The sequence below is a fragment of the Anomaloglossus baeobatrachus genome, chromosome 1, assembly GCF_048569485.1.
Source record: "Anomaloglossus baeobatrachus isolate aAnoBae1 chromosome 1, aAnoBae1.hap1, whole genome shotgun sequence".
Classification (NCBI taxonomy): Eukaryota; Metazoa; Chordata; class Amphibia; order Anura; family Aromobatidae; genus Anomaloglossus; species Anomaloglossus baeobatrachus.
Genome location: NC_134353.1, coordinates 760,272,768 through 760,296,035, shown reverse-complemented (window position 1 = coordinate 760,296,035; position 23,268 = coordinate 760,272,768). Strand labels below are relative to the sequence as shown.

General features: G+C 45.3%; 1 protein-coding gene across 2 annotated transcripts in view; it reads left to right on the top strand.

Moving 5' to 3' along the window:
- NOS1 (nitric oxide synthase 1) overlaps positions 1-23,268 on the top strand; it is a 672,503-nt gene that overhangs the window by 158,447 nt on the left and 490,788 nt on the right. Inside the window, exon 1 of one of the 2 annotated variants that reach the window (XM_075324084.1) lies at positions 17,508-17,639. The exons of the other annotated variant lie outside the window; for it this stretch is intronic. The gene's annotated coding sequence lies outside the window, so the exon portion shown is untranslated. Of the gene's footprint in view, positions 1-17,507; positions 17,640-23,268 lie in introns of those variants that run through there. 2 annotated transcript variants of the gene reach the window in all.

Sequence of the window (23,268 nt, the reverse complement as noted above, 5' to 3'; positions counted from 1 at the left end):
CAACAACAGACTTACCCAAATAACTTCACATACACACATACTCAGCCTCTTCCAACACATCAATATGTACCACATACACTTGGTCTCCCATCTGCTCAAACAACGGCCTCATTATTTGTTCCAAGTACAACAACTGTTACTAGTGGAAACACTGATCAGTCACTCACTACAACATCTACTGTTGTGCAGCAGACATATTCTGTAGGTGTAAATGCAATGGAGACTACACAGGAAAGCATCACTAGCCTAGAGGATTTAGTTGAATCATAATGTGATATTGTATGTATTATTTTACATTTTGGTATGTTTTCTAGGGTATTGCTGGTGGGGAAACATATCAAAATGTAACACATTACTTACTCTATATACATGTGGTCATATTTTTTGTTTTCCTTTACAAAAATTCTATAGAAATTACTCTATCACTTCAAAAACAATACCTGCCTGTTAGAATGATGCCTTGCTCTGGACATGTTGTTTGGACCATCCATTAGAATAAACTGGGTTTAGGGAAAAAATGCACGCACATAAACTACTACACTAACATTCAGACACTTTTATTATTAAAAATCCAGCCACGATGCAGTATCTGCATATGGTCTGGTCCCATACTTGTATTCCAATAGTGTCAAACAAATTATGTTTGCGTGACATTATTGCATAATAAAGTATAGTGTTTTGTATGGGCTAATGTCCCTGACAAAATTGTATTTAAAAAAAAAAAACAGGGTGTCTTGCAAAAGATAACATACATACATAGGTAAAATAATAATTCTGGACTAACTTTTTCAAATCAAAATTGCCATAATTTTATTAGTCATGTCCATTCAGTAGTACTGTTTTTAGAATAACAAAAATTTCTGATGTTATAACAATATAGTTATATCACAATAGCTTATGGGGACCACAAACACAACCAACCAACCAAAAAACCTCAAATTATACCTATGTATGGTCATTTTGTCTTTTGTAAAACATATGTGTTTGTGCTTATGTAACCAAGTGATAAAAAACTATAACAATGCCAAAATTATACATGACTATGGCGATTTAAACTAAAATATTCTTTAAACTGATTCCTCACTTGTAAACCAGAAGTGGACACAGTGGTTCTGACACTACCATTCTCTACAAATGCTACAAATGGTGCATTTAAAGCAGGCAACTCCTCAATGTCTTCGTCATTGCTTTCATGTAATCTACAGTAATTATGTAACACTACTGTCGATTTAATGACAGCCTTGACGGTGGTTGGTTGGAGTTGGATGGTGGTTTGGTAAATGCGATATCTTGAGGCCAAAATGCCAAAGGCACGTTCAACATAGCAACGTGCTCTTGCCAATTTGCTATTAAATAGGGCTTTTGATCTGTCCAGCCCCCTTCTGGGATATGGACGCATAAAATGCCTAGACAATGCAAACCCCTGATCTGCAACCATTACAAAAGGGACAATTGGGCCATTAGTACCAGGCAATGGTCTTGGTGCAGGCAAACTTAAACTATCAGACATTAATCGTCTTGCTAAATGTGAACTTCTGAAAATGCGTGCATCTGAGGCACTGCGATAGGCCCCAATAACAGCAAATAAAAAGCAGTAGTTTGTATCTACCATGGCCAAAATAACTACAGAAAAAAACTTATGATAATTAAAATATCTTGATGCAGAGTTTGGTGGTTTCTTCACTCTAATGTGTTTTCCGTCAATGGCACCAATACAATTAGGGAAAGCTGTTTTCTCCAAAAATTCATCTGAAATGTGCATCTATTCCTGTGTTGAAGGCAGCTGCATGACATGATGCCTAAGGATCTCCCAAAGCACAGTGCAGGTATGCAGGATAATCTTGCCAATTGTGGACCTTCCCAATAAGAATTCGAAATGCAGACTGCTGATGGATTGCCCAGTTGCTAGGTAACTGAAATAGAATAAAAACATGACATTACTTTGACTATTCATGTAATTTGTATTTCACACCAAATATTTGTATCATCCAATGACTGGCGAGATACTGTGTATGTTTTTTTATAATTTCTTTGGTTGGGAAAAGCATATGTGATCTTTACTTTCCATATTGGAAAAATATTTAATTTTGTGTTTAATAAACAAGCTTGTTTGAGTTAAGCCTCCTGTTTCTTCAATTTTGGTAGAGATAGAATGGTAGATGTGACTTCTCAGATCTTAATTTTAAATTGCACTGTGGTTAAGTGATCAATATAAGTTTTCTACAAAGACCATAATTTTAAATTACTTAATTTCTATAAAATGATGCCTTAGCGACTTAACATGTATTTCAATATAACCGATAAAGCATGAGTATACATGACAACACCTACCGTAAAGTCACCAACAGTCGTTCCTCAGGGGAGATGCTAAGGCGCATAGAGGTGTCCTGATGCTTCAAACGATGGTACACAAGGCCAAGGATGTTGTCAAATGAATTCATGGTGAGATGGCAGTAGGCTTGGAATTTAGGTGGGAATTTCCGCATTTCGCCATATAAAATATTAAAATGCCCATGTGTTTTCCTGAGCTTCACAAGGGGGTGAATCCACATCCTTTTCTCCAGTGGTGGCTCTTCTTCAATCATATGTCGCCTAACCCCAAATCTCCTAGATATCAACCAGAGCAAATACATGGTTGCTTCATTGGAGAGAGACATTTTGGAGTGTGTCTAATGTGAGAATGAGCTCTGAAGCCATGTTTTTTCAGGCCTTTTAAGCAATAAATAAACAAATTGGGTAGTTAATTGACCAATTTAACACACCAGGAGCACATTTAGAAGGGCTAACAAGGTTATTTGTGTGAAAATACGTATCAAAAAACGGACGGCACACGGACTGCACACGTACGTATTTTGTGTCAATACGGACATTCCACACGTACACGCATACGCCATCACACGAATGCCATACGTACCGGAGAAACGCCCCAAAAATATGGAACACGGACCCCGAAAAACGGACCGTGTCATACGGACTTTTTTTTGCGGAAGTGTGTTTTAGGCCTGATCTAGTAAGAGCGGTGATGTGCTGTAACGTTACTGACATCATCACCACTTGTCATATATTTGTGAGACATTGTGGGAACGCCATGGACTATGTCAGAGTTGTGAGGTGTATTTCTTTTTATAATACATTTTTTAACAAGGGGCTATCTCTTGTTTTTATTTCCTTATTTCTCATTTTATGTCTTTGAGGTTTTTATTTGTGGACTATGTAAGATTCGGTGGACTAATTGGGATCTGCATGGCTTTTTTTGTAATAAATTGGTGAACCAGGGCAAGAGCCTGGGAGTGTTTTTTAAAATAAAATATTTTAATGTGTGTTTTATTATCTTTATATTCTTAGTTAGTAAGTAGTGTCTGATAGATGCCTCTTTTTACTAAAAGAAGGTTTGATGCCAGCTGATACTGTACAGCTGACATCAACCTAAAGTACCATTACCTTGATTACCATCACAACAGGGCAATTGGGAACAGCCGAGGTGCCAATGCATCTAATGTGATATGCCACTTCTAGTGTAGCTGCAGGCTGCTAATTTCAGTCTGGGAAGGGACCAATGACCACGGACCTTCTCAGCCTGATAATATCAGCCCACAGCTGTCTGGTTTACTTTTGTTGATTACCAAAAATAGGAGGGGACCCCCACATCATTTTTTAATTTATTTCTTATTTACTATCCCTCCTCCACCAGCTATCGCAACACTGAATGCAGGTAACAGTGGTTGTACTAGAGAAAGGACAGTATGTAGCCCTGAAAAGGATTTCTGTATTAATGGTAAAGAAATGTTATACAATTGTTAAAGGGACGGTCGAGGGTCATTGTAGGCATGGCAGAGCCTGCTGTTTGGCTGCAGCGCAGCCCAGTGTTCTTCCTCTGTACCCCAACCGCCAGTTTAGTGCAATACAGTAATAAGCATACTTTTTCTTCATGTGTCACAAGCACTGACACTGTCACACGTTCTTTTAACCAAACTTCTTTTCTTCAAAAACAGTCTTTTATCTCGCCTGAGGCGGTTAAATTCTTGTACCCTAAAGGGGTTATGTGACGCCCTGGACTAGTCAGGTCGTCCCAGGTAGTCACACACATACCACCACCTCCCTGAGTAGGTGACAGCAGCCAACCAAGAAACCCTTGTCACCACTCTCCAGGTTTGATGTCCACACCAGGGGGGACGGAGCCAGGTGGTTGGCTCCGCCCACCGAGGAGTTCACGGGCCTTGAGGCGGGAAAAGACACACAAGTTCAGACAGAAGTGGTAGAGCAGTCTAGAGAGTAACCTTGACAGTGAAGAAGGGAGGACGAGTTCAAGGGCAGACTTGTGACCAGGCCTGCCAACAGTCTACTCAGGTGGCTGGGTCAGAGCCCAGTCACCTTTGGCAAGGAGGCAGATGGTGGTGGCCGCCTGCAGGAGCTGGGATTACAGCCAGTGGAACCGTAGGGACCGGGGTCGGGCGGTGGCCCGCTGGTACCAAACCGGGGAACCGATTGGAAACCGGAGCACCAGGAGGGGTACTCAGACCCAGTACAAAGCCCCGAACCAACAGGGCCGAGTTAAATCAACTGACTGAGGACTGGACTTTAGGACCTATCCCACACAAGACCCATTAGAAGACAACAGCCCAACCATACAGGGTAAAGCCACCGCCAAGGCATAGAGACCCAAAGGGCCAGCGTCTGCGGGCAAACAGGGCTCTTCCGACAATCAGCAAGCCGGGGAGCGGACTACCGTTGCTTAGGCATAGGAGTCACACGTTCATATAAAAGGTGCAGGAGAAAGGCGGAAACCACCAACCCGTTCAGGGAGAAGCTGCAGCCAGCTGCGGGCCCCGTTCATCATCCCATTTGGTTTACCAGAGACTCCAGTGTATTGTGTCATAGTGAGTACACCAGTGCCTTTGGGCCACGCACCGCACCGCTCCGCTTCAGCATACGCCCGCACCCGCTCCCATGCCTCAGCACCTCCCCCGGGCCCCCGGGACCATCACTCCCCTACCCACGGAGGGGTCAACACCAACTGTGCAACACCATCCCTGGGAGGCCTAGTTAACGGCAGCGGTGGTGTCCATCTATTCACCACAACCCGTGGGTGGCGTCACGAACTTACATCCCAAACCAAACCACTGCGGCCCCGGCCGTGGAACTTCCCCATCAAGTCCCTGCATGTAGCGCCAACCCCCTTGCAGAGCGACGTGACCCCCAGATCCGTGAAAGGCTCGAGCCACCACCCACCGTACGTGCACGGATCCGAGTGACTCGGCGGTCGCAGCCGAGCCCGCGGGGTGGTACAGTTACCATTAGTAATGGATAAGTCATACATTTTGCCTGTTGACCGTTTCTCGGGTACTCAGGCTCCCATTGGGGTCCCTAAGCTCCTCATCCTCTCCTTCAGCTTCATTGTTCACAGAAGAAACAATAGTCTTTCCGGCCACTCAAGCCCTACTCTCTTCTCGGGAGCCCACTGACTTTCCGCTGACTGAGGAGCTTCGTTGGGTATCCACCAGGGAATGGCCACCATTCGGGTCGCACTGCATGTCCAACACCCGGATTTGACCCAGAAGGTCATGCCAAATTAAAGTTATTGGGATTTTCCTTCACCACATCCCTCTCGCAGGCTGTTCATCTCCCTCAGGGACTCTCCTCACTCTGACTTCTTAACCGTTATTTTTCAAACTAAGCCCCTACTCTTCACTAATTCCCTTTAGCTCAGGAGTACCAGGGAAGAAGCTTGCACATTGTGGCCAACTAGTGGCCATTTAAACACATTACACCATAACATGGCTAGCATGCTCGCTCATCGTTAACTGTAGCCTTTACCATTTCGTCAGAGAGGACGTCAACCCTGAAAGAATATTGTTCAGTAGTGGAAAATCTTTTTAAGAATATTACCCTGGAGATAAGCAGATTACGTGTGTGAATGGAATTTAACAGCAAAATAAGCAATATCTACCTGCAGCCTTAGTTGAGATCTTCAGTCAAATACTGTTTTAACTATGCGCAATAGTCTAATTGGAAGCACAGCTATAGAGTGAAAATTAAGTTACAGTTGTTTGCTGTCTTTGGGGTATTTCTGGTGGAAGTAAAAGGTCAACACTTACTACAGTGTGAGCGAGCTATAATCTGCTATATTTCTGTTCTCCCTGACTGTGTATATGCTGCATAGCAGGAATTCAGACAGGGACGTAATGATTGCAGTGACAGTGGAGGCAATAACGACCACCCCCATGCAGGAGTGGGGCCAATGCCAATTTCACCTGGATATGTGTCCTTGGATGCACATTCAGCTGAAATGTATTGCAGCACAGAGACCTAATGGCTCCCTGCACTCCAATACACGGTGGCGGCCAATCAGAGGCTGGCAGCAGATGTTGACTTGTCAGTGACGGGTGGCGAATGACGGTGACTTCATGAGCTGGCCGTGCCGGGACGCAGAAGTCATCAGCTGTTTCTGCATCACCTATACAGGAGAACGCTCCACAATGAGGGAGAGGAGGAAGGTGAGAATAATGTTTTTTTTTTTAAATGTACTGGAGAAGAACTGAAAGGGTTCCGGCTGAGGAATATCATTGCATTACAGGAGACATTATTAATGGCGATATTATTTCAGAATGTGGCCATAATTAGAGGATGGAAGGCATTATTACAGGATAGGGGCCAGGATAGAGGACATTATTACAGGATAGGGGCCAGGATCGAGGACATTATTACAGGATAGGGGTCAGGATGGAGGACAATATTACAGGATGGGAGACTTTATTAAAGTATAGGGGCCAGAATGGAGGACATTATTACAGTATCATTGTCAAGCTTACAGACATGCCGGTGGGGCCTCAGGTCCAAACCCTGCCCCGGGTTCACAGGATGGTAGTTATACCACTGTATATAGAGCAAATAGAAGCCAAAATATCCAGCGGATCACAGGCGACTTAAGGTAAAAAAAAACTAGTTTATTTCTTACATTAAAAGTCCATATCATGTAGAATCCAGCAGATACAAGGCATATAATAGTAAATTTCATTCAACGCGTTTTGATATGTTCAGTTGTCAGAGAGTCTTATTCATGGATAAGACTCTATGACAGCTTAGCATGTCGAGATGCGTTGGATGAAATTTACCATTATTACATGCCTTGTATCTGCTGGATTCTACGTGATATGGACTTTTAATGTAAGAAATAAAGTTTTTTTTTTATCTTAATTCACCTGTGATCTGCTGGATATTTTGACTTCTATTTGAATTGGGGACCTCCTTACCTGGGATCATCCGTGCAGGATTAAGTAGTTCAGTCCCACATGTATTTTAGGCAGTGAGCTGGATTTTTGTTTGCTCAACTGTATATAGAACAGTCTGTCAAGGAGTGATTACAGTGCGCTTACAGTGTAGTGAGTGGTGACATTTTATTAAACACATCAATAACCTAAAGAATGCAAGCCAGCGTCTGCAGAAGAAATAACTTCACTTTCTCTCTGCAGCTGTTGTTCCAGTTACACATCTGCACATGTTTCACATGGTATTTATCGGGAGATTAGTACTGTGGCTAGAGGTAAACACAATTTTTTCATGACTGATTCCATGTAATACAGTGTTGAAAACAATACATTTTTTCTGTGAAATTCTTTGGCTTCTGCTAGTATGACCACAGCCAAGCCTGTAGGGCTGCATGGGAAATGTACAGTAGCCATAATAAATGTATTATGAGGGAGAAAAAAAGGCACTGATGTATCCAAACAGAGAATGTAATACGTCTGTATATACTTGATGTTACAATATGAATGTAATATGTCTGTATATACTTGATTATTCAGGAATAACCACATGGCAACGGTTTACTGTGCATTTAAATACTATGAGATGGTGACAGATGAAGTAGTCAGGGATTACTACATTTCCCCAAGATTCCTCTCATATGCCTAAAAAGATCCAAGAGATAAGGGGGCTTTACACGCAATGACACCGCTAACGAGATGTCGGTGGGGTCACGGAATTCGTGACACACATCCGGCCTCGTTAGCAACGTTGTTGTGTGTGAAACGTACGAACGACCGCTAACGATCAAAATTACTAACCTAATCGTTGATTGTTGACACGTCGTTCTTATCCCAAATATCGTTGCTGTTTCAGGACGCAGGTTGTTCGTCGTTCCTGAGGCAGCACACATCGCTATGTGTGACACCCCAGGAACGAAGAATAACACCTTACCTGCGTCCTCCGGCAACGAGGTGGGCATCACTTTCTTTCGGCTACTCTCCGCCCCTCCGCTTCTATTGGTTGGCTGCCGTGTGACGTCGCTTAGAAAGGAGGCGGTTCGCCGGCCACAGCGACGTCACTAGGCAGGTAAGTCCATGTGATGGGTCCTAGCGATGTTGTGCGCCACAGGCAGCGATTTGCCGATGACGCACTACCGACGGGGGCGTGTGCTTTCACCAGCGACATCGCTAGCCATGTCGCTGCGTGCAAAGCAGCCTATACATTTCTTGTCCAGAAAAAGTTGGGAGAGGTATATTCCAGTTTTGACATTGGTGGTGGTAACACACATCCTTTTTTTTTCTTAACGAGTGGTTGATAGTAAGTCTACTGCATAGTCGGGGAAGCTGATGTCTAGTTAGTGCACACCCGAGCAGGTGATCATTTTTGTTTTGGGCCTCGATGTAAATACTTTGCATTTATTTGAACACTAACAATAAAAAACAGGAGAAGCCATGCTTAAAGCAAACTTCTGTATCACTTTCTCTTACGGCATTGTTCCCATTTTGCCTAATTCTACACACCTAATCTTCATGGAGTATGGTATAACACTATTGTACTTTTTGCCTATAACTGGCAATTTTTCCTTTGTGACAACCATGAGTTCCCCACTCAGGAAGCTGCTGTGGGATTTCTTAGGTAGACAAGCATTTTAACACAACCTCTATGCCTTAAAGGGAGGGATGGGCGATCCTGATCTGTAAAGATTGGGGATCGTACCGATCTCATAGTGATCGTGTGCGCGATCCCGATCACAAGCTTTCCTGGGAAGCTCGTGTTATAGATCGGGTCCAGATAGGGTCCAGGGGCTGTAAAAAGAAAGAAAGAACATTAAAAAACATTATGATCATACTTACAGGTCCCGCGACGTGTCCTGCAGACTGTCTCCCGGCCGCTTCTGCCTCCGCGAGTGATCATTACTGTGCCCCCCGGTAACCAACACTGGACTTACAGGACCTTCAATGACATCATACCCATTTGACCACTCTGGTGTGAATTGGCTTACAGACTGGTCACATGACTATGACGTTATCAAAGGTCCTCTTAACTTCCGGGGGTATTATCTGCCAGGGCCGGCTCCAATTTCTGTGGGCCCTGGGCGAAAGAGAATCAGTGGGACCCATACACACATAGACATGCACAGATACATACGCATACAAGCATACCTACACATATATATTTAAAGAGAAATTCACAAAAACACATATAAACAGACATAAATCTAGACACAGTCATATACACTGACATAAATAGATACGGATCATACATGCACATACAGACACATTAGAGATATTTATAATATTGGGAAGTCGGCAATAGCCTTATTCACTTTCCCGCTTGTCTCCATCCAGCTCATCCTGGGCATGTGTCTGTGTCACGCTGATTAGTGGCAGTCACTAACAGACATGGCCGCACATAGAGAACATTAACACTGCTGTATATACATCACAAGAGAGGCTGGGGACATACATATTACTGTGGGGGCATACATATTACTGAGGAAAGGGGTATACCGCAATGGGAGGCATACAGCTGTAGAGAGGGGCAGTGGCTCTGGGTGGGGGGACAAGCAGCTCTGAGGTGGGGGGTTACATGCAGCTCTGGGGGTATACAGCTCTGGGGTGGGGGGGGGAATACAGCTCTAGGGGGACATACAGCTCTGGGGGGAATACAGCGCTGGGGTAGGGGGACATACAGCTCTGAGGGGGTATACAGCACTGGGATGGAGGGGACATATAGTGTTATGAAGACCCCATAGTCCTCCATATAGTATTATGTAGCCCTCCCATGTAGCATTATGCAGCCCCCATATTGCACTATGCAGCCCCCATATGGCATTATGCAGCCCCCATATGGCACTATGCAGCTCCCATATGGCAGTATGCAGCCCCCATATGGCACTCTGCAGCCCCCATATGGAATTATGCAGCTCCCATATGGCACTATGCAGCCCCATATGGCATTATGTAGCCCCAATATGGCACTATGCAGCCCCCATATGGCTCTATGCAGCCCCCATATTGCATTATGCAGCCCCCATATGGCACTATGCAGCTCCCATATGGCATTATGCTGCCCCCATATGGCAGTATGCAGCTCCCATATTGCAGTATGCAGCCCCCATATGGCACTATGCAGCCCCCATATGGAATTATGCAGCTCCCATATGGCACTATGCAGCCCCATATGACATTATGCAGCCCCCATATAACATTAGGCAGCCCCCATATAGCACAATGCAGACCCATATAGCATTAGGCACCCTCATGTAGTATACAGCCCACATATAGCACAATGCAGACCCATATAGCATTAGGCACCTTCATGTAGTATACAGCCCCATATAGCACAATGCAGACCCAGATAGCATTAGGCACCTTCATGTAGTATACAGACCCATATAGCACAGTACAGACCCTGATAGCATTAGGCACCTTCATGTAGTATACTGCCCCATATAGCACAGTACAGACCCAGATAGCATTAGGCACCTTCATGTAGTATACAGCCCCATATAGCACAGTACAAACCAAGATAGTATTAGGCACCTTCATGTAGTATATAGCCCCATATAGCACAGTATAGACCCAGATAGTATTAGGCACCTTCATGTAATATACAGCCCAATATAGAACAGTACAGACCCAGATAGCATTAGTCACCTTCATGTAGTATACAGCCCCATATAGCACAGTACAGACCCAGATAGTATTAGGCACCTTTATGTAGTATACAGCCCCATATAGCACAATGTAGACCCAGATAGCATTAGGCATCCTCATGTAGTATACAGCCCCTATATAGCACTGTGCAGAACCAGATAGTGTGACGCCCTGGCAAAACCAGGTAGTCACAGATGACTGTACCCCCCACCAAGGGTACAGGAATCGCCTCCTTCTTGGGATTCAACACCACAACCCACACACAGGAACACCAGCCGCAAAGCCAAGTCGCCCCCCCCATGACAACCGGGACACACCAGTGGGCGGGACCAGGCAGATGGGAACGCCCACCTAGGGGTCTTGAGGTGACAGGGGGAGGGAACATAAGAGTTGAGTTCAGTCAGTGAGAGTCAGCAGTGAGAGGAGTGGTCAAGGGTCAGAGCCCTTGGACCACGGGAAAACCGACTAGTTGGCAGACGGCAGTGTAGGGCCACAGGCAACGGAGATCCGGTCGCGGGAGACCTGAAGTGGACTGGGGCAGGATTGTAGCCCGCCGGTACCGACAGCGGAATTCCGGTCCGGAGGCCGTGCACAGGCGTGGTACCTGGACCCTAGGACGAGGCAAGCTTCAAGCCCCTTGTTAATTGACCAGCGGGACAAGGTTCTAGGCCTTGTTTCCAGAGAGAAGCCGAGAGAGCAAAACGGAAGCCCAACACGGGGGATAGGGTGTCCGCCAGAACCCACTAAAATCTCAAGAATCGGATTTTGCAGGCACGGCTCCCTCTATACACAAAACCACTGGGGAGTGGATTTCTCCCATTCCAAGTGGGTTAAATCAACACACAGCAAGACACAAGTGCAGGAGGAAGGGTCCCTATCTTGCTAACCCATGTGCGGGACTAGCACACCTCTCCAACGGCAATCGGCATTGGTTTACAGTACAGACTCTGTGTGGATTATTCTCAATCGTGAGTACACCGGTGTCATCCGGTGCAACCTGCTGACGGCGCACCAGCACTGCTCCCCACCTACACCTGGGCCCCGGGACTACACCTCCCCTACCCCTGGAGGGGATACCATCTTGTTGCCCACCACCATCGGTCCCGGGCACTGGCACCAGAGGCAGCGGCGGTGCCACCATCTCATCACCGCAACCCAGAGGTGGCGTCACAGACAAAAACCATCACTTCTGTAAATACCCCCTTTTACTGTTGCGAGGACGGGTGGTTGAACGAGCCCCGGGTTAGGTCACCATTCAAGCCCCAGACACGTTCCCGGATCCGAGCGCCCCGAGCAGCCCCTCTGCCGTGGAGCGTCGCCCGTCCGCGACAACAAAACCCTGGCGTCACGAACAGGATTCTTACCCCATCCGTGACCTGGATGACGTGCGCCTTACGATGAATTCCGTGAAAGGATCCAAAATCTTGAACTGCCGCCATCTTGCCCGCCATTTTTGGTGCCAAAACAATAAAGCCATCGTCTTCTTCCCTGAAAATGGCGCGAAGCCGAAGCTCTGCCCCCTAAGAACGCGGGTGGAACCCGGTGACTCCAAAAGCAGAAAGTTGCAAAGGACAGTGGGTCCCGCGACACTGCTGTTGAAAACCAAGGGGGAGCAGCATGTGATCCGAGAAGATAAAGGGCAGGGACACCAGGACTTTGCCAAATCCTGTTCCTGGACACAAGAGCGACAGGATGTCTCAGGGATCCGACAACCAGCGTGTGGAGGGGCCCGTTCCCGGGACCACCAACTGGATTGAGGAGCAAACGGAAAAGATGTGGCGACGAATCCAAGCCCAGGCTCACTTCATCCTGACAAGGTGGATGACCAAGATGAAGGTCCTGGCTGCAGCTGTTCGGGCACGCGAGATAGAGATGGCCTCGGAGGAGCGAGTAAGCAGTGACCCACGCCCCTATGCTCCCCAGGAACTTGCCATCCCGGGTGAGGGGTCCGGCCTGCCCCCGTCCGCCATGTCGCCTCCCTCGCCACCCGTGTACGCGGCCAGTGCCCCAATCGACTTGCTACTCCAAGCTGCGGCAGCGGAACCCGTCCCATCTAAAAAGGAGGACCCAACCACAGGGACCTCGGGCCTTAACTGCACTACCGACCCGGCACCCGTCGTGGCCCCGAGCCAGGCCGCAACCCTGATGACATCCCATCTGGCCCCGAGCCAGGCCGCAACCCCGATGACATCATCCCCAGGCCCGGCACTCCGCCCGGTCGCAACTGTGATGACGTCGGCTCCAGCAGTCCGCTCAGCCGCAACGGAGGTGGCACCTGACTTAGAGTCTAACCCGGCGGCAGAGCCAGCCACTCCCAAGCACCCCATCCCGGCTGTGGAACAGCAGGAATGCACCTGCAGAGAGGCGTAGCAGGCTGTTCAGCACTGGGGTCCAGTATGTGAGGCCAGTCGTAGCCGGCGCCGAGGGCATCCGAGTGGGCCTGAGTCCCGAGCAAGAGGCGGAGCATGGAACCCGTGCCCCGTACTGGGAGCGGCAGCAACAGCAGCTGCGCAGGGAAATCGCTGCCAGAGAGAAACGTAAGGCGGATGTGCTTGCCCGCACTTACAAAGAGAAGGATCACCTGTGGCAGGCTACCTTCCGGGCCCGACATACAGAGGACAGGTCCGATACTTTGACCCCCAGAAAGGATGGGGTTTCATCTACGAACCGGGACTGGATTCCGAAATATTTGTGTCCCGGAGGGATGTAGCCCCTCACCTACCAACCGGCCACCCAGACTGAGATCTGGAACCCGGGCATATGGTAAAGCTACACCCGGCATTGCGGAAAGCAAGGGTGGTTCGCCCTAGATGTCAAAAAGTGGGTCGTGGTTGATGAAACACCATACCTCGCCTCCCACCGTCACCTACATGAAAAGAAGTAAGGTAGCAGATTCCGGCTACCTTTGTTTACCCCGGTTGACAGTTAAAAACATAGACCATGGTTTCAGGACTGGCGAAACCACCCCAAAAACTTTCTTGGGTCTTGTAAATAACCTTCTTCTACCTTCTTGTTACCCCACTGCCAGGAGGCGGCACTCGCTGGAGAGGTCGGTTGGAGGAAGGGCCTGTGGTGGAGTCGGCCGAGGCCCAGTCACCACAGAAACCGGTGACTACCCTCCAGGCCAAATGGTTCCGGTCCATGGTACCCTTTGGGGTGACACAGGGTGCGGAACATTTGCACCGACACTAACAAGGACAAACACAGGAACCCGGGACGGATGTGACACCTGTGACTAGCGGTTGCACCGAGGGTGGGTACAGGTGTTTTGGGTGGCAGGACAAAAGGGAAAAGGTAGATGGCAACAGTTAGGTAACGTTTAAGCAAGGTGCCTCCATAAAGGGAAAAAGTGTAAAATGTTTCAATGTTTACCTGTTTCAAATGTTTTTACCTTTTTTCCAGTTGCTGAAAAATAAACACCGATGCCAGACAGCCCCCAGACGGGCTGTGTTTTACCAAGAGGGAGTGTGATGCTGCAGTCACCGGGCCCCCCTGAGTAGCGGTATGCTACTCCTGCCACCGCGAGTGGGCTCCACCGGCAGCCCAGGGCCCCAGCATTTGACCGGGTTTACCGAGTGCTGACGCCGGCCCTGTTCACTGCACTGCTCATCACTCAGCAGTCATCGGCTGTTTTCGGTCGTGTTTGCAGTGACGTCAGGATTCACCCGAGTCCATGGCTCATGGACTCGATTGAACGTTGACTGTCACTGTGCGAGTGTCGCATCACGGCCCACAGTCTCCTGACAGCAGCGGGTCGGCTGCATGTGTTCTGTGCTTCTCACTTTGCATAAACTGTGTCTGTGCACAGTGATGAAGCAGAGCTGACATTGCTGTCCCTGTGGATTACATCGGACTAAGGATTGTTTTTATAATAAAGATGGAGTCTCTAAATTTTTTTTTGTTTTATTTCTAATAAAAAAAAAATTCTGTGTTATGTTTTTTTAATGTGTACTAGAAATTCATGGTGGTCATGTCTAATTTGGTGTGACACCATGAATTTCGGGCTTAGTACCATCTGAGAATATAAAGCTGTTATAAACCTCTTTATTACCCAGCATGCCACCTAAAGCCGCTGGACGATCCGGGTAAAGCACCTGGAAATGGCGCTAAGAAACAATGCGCCATTTCAAGGGGTGGCTGCGGGCTGCCAAGAATACCAGCCCCCAGCTGCCTGGCTTTACCTGACTGACAATGAAAATACAGAGGGAGCCCCCCAATTTTTTTTTTAATTATTGTTTTAAATAATAAATGTTTTAGACTCCATCTTTATTACTCCCTTTTACCCCTCCATGATTCTGATCTTCTGTCTTCTTCAACCGATCTAGCTCTGCTATATCACAAAGCACGAGGGGTGGGAAGAACGGTGCTGTCTGATCACTCGATGAGTGAACAGAGGCTGCGGGTTGTTAAATGGTGACGTCACCGCTGCCACAGTTGCCATAGTAACCTAACGAGCGGGTTACTATATGCTCTGCATGCACGCACACCCGTACGCAATGCTCTGCATGCACGCATGCAATACTCTGCATGCACACATGCCCACACGCAATGCTCTGCATGCCCGCACACAATGTTCTGCATGCTTTCACGCACGCAATGCTTTGCGTGCATAGGGGGGTAGGGTAGCAGCGGCAGCGTTGCGGGGGTGTCATTGGAGACGGTAGCAGTGACGGTGCGGCGGGAGAGTGGGGTGTGTCATTGCAGACTGGTTGCAGCGGCGGCGGGGGGAGGGGTGCCGATACTTACACAGGCCGACAGCTGACAGGCCGGGGGGAGAGTGGGGCATTCTCATTGGAGATGGTAGCAGCTGGGGGTGGGGCGCAAGTACTCACACAGGCCGACAGGTGACAGGCCGTAGGGGAGAGCGCGGGGTGTCATTGGAGACGGTAGCAGCGGCGGCGGGGAGAGGGGCGCCGGTACTTGCTCAGGCCGAGCAGGTTACAGGTGTAAAGTGGAACAAACAGCATACGCTGTGAGCTGCACAAACATGGTGCCTATCTCCTCCCTCTGCTGTGATCTGGACAGCCCAGGTCACAGCAGGGAGCTGTCCTATATTAGGTATAGAGTCGGAGCCCGCCCATCAAAGTGAATGCACAGGGGGCTGCCATAAAGGAGGTGAGTAACTGTCGTTATACACAGCAAATCCATGATGGCAGCCCCCAGTGCTTCAGTAAAACTAGAATTAAATAAAAAACAACTAAACAGTGAGTTTAATTTTGTATTAAAAATACTTGATTTCATAATCTCTATTATTATTACAAAAAAAAAAATCCGTGACACCTTCCCTTTAATAAGACCATTTTACAGCCATTTCGGGTCAACTTTAGGTCCCTAACCAAACTTTTACCTAAAGTCTAGCTGAACTCGGGGAGCCTGAACTTCCATGGGTCCGATCATCTCTAATTATGAGAAGTGTGCTAACCTCTAAACACACATAGACCCCGATTCAATCCTTGTGCTTTTTAAGTCACTTTCATTTTTTGTCTTGTCATCTTAGTTGGTTTGGGTTTTTTTTGCTACAAATTAATAAAAAATCGCGCACAGGAATAATGAATTTGGTGCCAACTCAAAAATGTACTTTTTTTCTGTCTTTTGTGACTTTTGCACTAAAAATTGCACCAAGCGTTTGTCGTACTCAAAAATTCACCTGGGGGGACTGGACACTTTTTTTAAAAAGTCGCAATTGATGAATCAGCTAAAAATATCTGGAATTGCTAAACTGTGCTCAAAAAGTGAAAAAAAGAAAAAGCAGCTCTTATAAAATACACATCAAAAAAGGTGCAAATAGAATAATGAACTGGGTGCAAACAAAATAAGGCACAAAACACGCAAAAGTAAACAAAAAACTAAACAAAAAAAGACACAACACACAAAACTAAACAAAAAAAAACCAAAACAAAACTTAAGGCACAAAACACACAAAACAAAAAAAAAACAAAAACAAAATCAAAAAGACACAAAACACACCAAACTAAACAAAAAAAACCCCAAAACTCAAAAAAGGCACAAAACTAATCAAAAATACAGGAGCAAACACAATAATGGATTGGGGCAATAAACTAATTTACTACAATAGCAAAAATAGATTTAATGCCCTTTTTTAAAGGTGTCAAAAATGTTAAAAAATAATTTGATAAAAATGGATTTTGGACCATCTATGAATGATAACTTTAATTTGTAATGAAGAGGTTGTTTTTATTTTTTTGTGATTTTTATGTCTGGCATATGCACAGGACCTAGTTTTCATTTCAGAAACAATGAGTGCCTTAACAGCGTAAAATCCCAAGGACATGTACATACAAGAACACACAGGATTTACAAGGTTTCAAGGTTTGCAGTTAAAAGATAGAACAGATGGTAAAAGCTTAGCTTCAAAAGATATGTCCGTTTAAAATTCCTGGTGCCAGTGTGATTTCCACGTTGTAAAGAATTGTAGTTTTCCCTGAGATGGTGTATTTTGCGTGTGGCTCAGACGCTGAGCTGTCACACAATGCCAACATGCTTGCGGGCTTGTTAGTGTAGAGAGACTAGAGAACTGTGCCACCTGCTTCTATTCTCACATTACTGCCATAGCTACTATTGGCTTGCCTATTTGTTGGCCAGTATAGATCTCAAGTACATTTACTGTACCCATACCATCCTTCCAATGAGGTGACCATGATCTCGCTGAAGAACAAGAAGCCCATTATTGAGAAGTGGACGCCTGAATCAGTTCTAGGTATTGATCCAGCAAAGGTAAGATGATTTGAGGAGCACTTACTTTTTGCTTCACATCTATGTCATTTTTTTTTCTCGATACTATTTATTTTTATATATATATTATTATGGCATTATCATGTATTTTGTATGCATTATCATAGCATGTACTATCAAAATATTATCACAATTTCAGACATATTGTTTATTACTATGTATCGATCCTCAAACTTAGGGCAGGTTACATTCTAATGCTTGGGACATATTACTTTATATAAACGATACTCTCCAGTATCCGGCTTTGAATTCTACATTATGTTTTGTAATCTAAGCTAAATCATCTGATATCAAATATAAAAGTATATTAAGCATTTACATGTATAAAGGATCTTGTACTGCAGACTGGGATTATGTAATTTGTTTTATATGTTTATGCATAAAGGACATCTACATGCTGAACAATATATAATATGTATAACACACATTGTATGTACTGTATGGGTTGTGTATATGTCTAGAAGAAATATTACTGTTTATTTAAAGGATCTTAGTCAAATATAATACAAATGATAAACTTGACTATTCATATAATTAAAATATTTTGTTATTTTAAGAATTTACTATTAAATAAATAAATTAAATGTAATAAGATCCGCATCAATGCTTAGCCTTAGGAGAAACATTATTAGGGCTTAGGCACAAAATTCTATACATGACATATTTTGCAGTCTATTTATTTTATTTATTTATTGCTCATTGCTTATATAGTGCCATCATATCCTGTAGCACTTTACAGATGTGATCACCTCTGTCCCCATTGGGGCTCACAATCTAAATTCCCTATCATTATGTTTTTGGAGTGTGGGAGGAATGTGAAGAACCCGGAGGAAACCCATGCAAACTTTTGTAGATATGGTCTTTGGTGGGATTTGAACCCAGGACTCCCACACTGCAAATCAGCAGTGCTAAACACTGAGCAGCAAGTCTGCGATTGGACGGGTATTTGCAGCCATAACACACACTGTAAAATACGACCGCAATACAGTATATGTGAATAAGCCCTTGTTAAAGGAAATCCGTCACCAGACTTAACACCTAACCTGAGAACAGGATAACGTTGGGGCAGAGATCCTGATTCCAGCAATATGTCACTTACTGGGCTGCTTAGTTTAGTTTAATCAGCAGTAGATTAATTAGAGGACTTTTTAGTGAGTTGCCAGGAAGTCCGGCATACTTATGAGCTCTGTATAACTGCTAGATCGGCAGCAGAGAAAACATTGATTTTATCAAAATGACAGCAAACAGCTCAGTAAGAGACACATCGCTGGAATCAGTATCTCTGCCCCTATGTTATTCTGCTCTCTGATCAGGTAGCAAAAACCTGGTGACAGATTCCCGTTAAAGTGAACCAATCACCAGCATTGTCATATATAACCTAAACCCAGTGCTATACTGGCACTATCAGGCTGATTCTATATATACGTTTAGGTGTCAGCTCGGATGTATAGGTTTTGAATTCCAAGAAAGTAAAGTTTATAAAATCATCAGCTTCTTGAGTGACAGCAGCTGAGGAGCAGATAATAGTTGGCTGGTATTCATAGTTATCGATTTAATTTTTGACTTGCAGGACCTGTGTGAGGTCATACCCATGTGACCACAAAGGTCATGAACAGAAAAATGTTGCTTCCAGGTATCAACTTTGTTGGCTGAGGCCCTACCCCTTCTGGTCTCATGGGTATGCCCTCACCACAGGTCCTGCAAGTCAAAAATGAAATCGATTGTATAATACTTATGCTAATTCCAGCAGGGGGAGGGGATAACTATGAATACCCTCCAGATATTATCTGATCCTCAGCTTCTGTCACTCAAGAAGCTGCTGATTTTATAAACTTTACTTTCTTGGATTTCAAAACCTAAACATCCGAGCTGACCACTAAGGTATGTATAGAATCAGCCTGATAGTGCCAGTATAGCACTGGCTTTAGGTTAGATACGAAAATCCTGGCGATTGGTTCCCTTTAACCTTTGTTCATAAGCAGCTTTTGTCACTTTTGTGAAATACGCAGTGGTAATGAATTGGAATTTGTTATAGTGGGAGTTTCCTCTGTTGTTTTCAGGGGTAAATACACAGTCAACTCTATTTCAATACATCATATTTTTGACATTCAATATCGTACACCCATTTTCTTCAGAAACCGTTAGTCATTTGCCCTTTCAACACTATATCCTTTTTATTTAAGTTTTTGCCAAATACTTTTGTCACACACATAACTCTTTCCTCTGTTGGCTTTTGTGTGAATGAGGTCAATAATCCCATGCTGCTCATCGAAGTATCATAGTAAGTTTGATACCATGACTCATACACATGAGATAACCTCTTGATTATTTTGTTATTCTTCCTCAGCATAAAAATGCATGTGTTAAAGGGAACCTGTCACCAGTTTTTTGCCCTAAAACATGCGGCCACCACCAGTGGGCTCTTTTATACAACATGCGAACATGCTGTCTATAAGCGCCCAGGCAGCTGTGTAGAACATAAAAAATACTTTATAATACTTACCTAAACCGGTCGCTGAGGTGGATGTGTGTCAAATTGTCATCTTTGTCCTCCAATGTCGGCACCTCCTCTTTCAGCCATCTTTGTCCTCCATCTTCTGAGGCCGTGGTGCATGACGCTTCCGACGTCATACACACTCGCCGGCATTGGGGTCCTGTGCAGGTGCACTTTGATTTGCCTTGAGCAAGGCAGATCAAAGTATTGTAGTGCGCCTGCGTGGTGGGACCGTCGAGTGTGTATGACGTAGAGGCATCATGCACACAGGCTTCAGAAGGAGGACGAAGATGGCTGAAAGAGGAGGACAAAGACGACCATTTGAGCCACATCCACTGCAGCGACCAGTTTAGGTGAGTATTATAAAGTGTTTTTTATGTTCTACACAACGGCCTGGGCTCTTCTATACAGCATGTTAGAATTAAGAGCCCACTGGTGGTGGCCGCAGCTTATAGGCCCCAAATCTGCTGACAGGTTGCCTTTAATGTCTATGTGATAAGGGGAATAAGCCTCCGCTTACAATGGAAGACAGTTCTGGTCATGTTGAATTTCTAGATGTCAGATTCCTCTTTTCATTGCCATGTACTGTAGGTTTGTCAACTTTTTTGCTACCTTTACAGCCAACATGGCAGTTCACTGATGGACTCCACATAGCTTGCCACTAAGGTTTATGCTGCCTCATCTGAGAGCAAAATAAAGTAGAGGTAGAAACCCTGATTCTACCGCTGGGTCAATCATTAAGCTTCCTGGTAAAACATTGTTTCTCTGAGGCTCTGCTAGTCTTCTCAGTGATGAGCTCCTGCTTTCTAGCTCTCAGCATTCATGACCTCTTTCTGTTCCTTCCCCATTACTGATTGTTAGCTTTCTGCCTATGCACAGTGTCAGAAGAAAAATGTCATACACAGGCAGGTTAAAATGATCTCCTCATTTCGAAACAATCGTAGAAAAAAGGAGGAGTTGGAATCCAGCAATGTTAAAAGATTATTCAGAATTTCATAGCTTCTTATGCTGCGTGCCAATGATCAGTGTTTGCAGCGTTTTGGATGCAGTGTGTTTTCGCTGCATGCAAAATTCTGTATTGTATGGTACAAGCACAGTGGATTGGATTTCTAGAAATCCCATGGGCACTGTGCATGTGCAGCCTGCAGCGAAAACTGAGCTGCGGTGCGGCTTTCCTAGCCACAAGCATGTAATTTCTTTGCTGCGTAGTCACAAGCGTTCTCTGTAGGAAGAACTTAAGTGAGAGACCACAGCACCCCGAGCCCTGATCGTGGGCATGAGCAACTGCGGTCTCTTACATTCTCCTGCGGAGGAGACTCACGGTCCCGTAGGTCAGTGCTGCCACTTCCAGGATGCAGTGGGTTCTGATCGTGGGCATGTACCCTTAAAAGGATTTATACCATCATGATATTAAAAGCTGAAAGACAACGTGTTTCGAACAAGAAAACCGTTCTCAATCGTATTTAACATAAAACCACACTGATGACATTTACATACATATGCGGGTATGACAACTATATTAGAAAACTGTCAGACAACATACTAATGTTATAAAACTTTAACAATTAGCTCAGCAGGTGACATGCCACTCAATTCAGTTTTCCTGACCCTACTTTATGTTACCCTTATATTGAGAAGCATAAAGTTGTTGAGAGGTATGTATCCACAGCAAGTCACAACTGTGTCCACAAAAGAATTTTCTGGTGGACTGAAGATAGAATATACCAACAGGAGCCGAGCAATTACAGAGGAGCTCCAACAGAGCTCCAAAAGAAGTCAACCCAAGCTGACACCTTGCTTCTGAGATTTTTCACTTCTATATTTATTATGCCATTAAAAGTGGACATGCATTATTTTACATAAATAGAAGGCATCATTTTCATTTGTAGACCTAGAGTGCCTTGTGAAAGTATTCATCCCCCTTGGCATTTTTCCTGTTTTGCTACCTCACAACTAGAGATGAGCGAACCGGTCGCGGTTCGGCTCGAGGTTGGTTCGCCGAACGGACCTCCCGTTTGAGTTCGGTTCGTCGAACGTTCGACGAACCGAACTCGAACTGCATAGGAAACAATGGCAGGCAATCACAAACACAGAAAAACACCTAGAAAACACCCTCAAAGGTGTCCTAAAGGTGACAAACAACTCAAACACATTGGAAAGTGACAAGGACATATACTCATGCGAAAACAAAACAGCTGGACAAGGAAATAAGAGGAGGACACACAGATATAGGCATGGCACGCCCTTCTAAAATCATGTAAAACACCGCAAGGTGACTCCAAGCGGAGTCTCCCTTTTTTCCAAAAATTGGGCCACACACACACCCACCCCTTCAGTGGTAGCACTTGTGCCCCAGTTGCACACTTCACAGCTAGATTTGCATCAAGCACATTCAAAAATACGCCATAATTAACCGTCCCCAGGATGACACCAGGGTAGGTAGCTAAGTCTTTCCTGATCCCAGCTCTGTGCAGCTTGGATCATTTATAAAAAACACAGCAATCAAGGGTTACTCCAAGCGGAGTCTCCCTTTTTTCCAAAAATTGGGCCCCACACACACCCACCCCTTCAGTGGCAGCAGTTGTGCCCTAGTTGTACACTTCACAGCTACATTTGCATCAAGCACATTCAAAAATACGCCATTCTTATCCGTCCCCAGGATGACACCGGGGTAGGTAGCAAAGTCTTTCCTGATCCCAGCTCTGTTCATCTTGGCTTCTTTTAAAAACACATCAAGCAAGGGTTACTCCAAGCGGAGTCTCCCTTTTTTCCAAAAATTGGGCCCCACACACACCCACCCCTTCAGTGGCAGCAGTTGTGCCCTAGTTGTACACTTCACAGCTACATTTGCATCAAGCACATTCAAAAATACGCCATTCTTATCCATCCCCAGGATGACACCGGGGTAGGTAGCAAAGTCTTTGCTGACCCATGACTTGTTCATCTTGGCTTCTTTTAAAAACAATGTAAGCAAGGGTTACTCCAAGCGGAGTCTCCCTTTTTTCCAAAAATTGGGCCCCACACACACCCACCCCTTCAGTGGCAGCAGTTGTGCCCTAGTTGTACACTTCACAGCTACATTTGCATCAAGCACATTCAAAAATACGCCATTCTTAT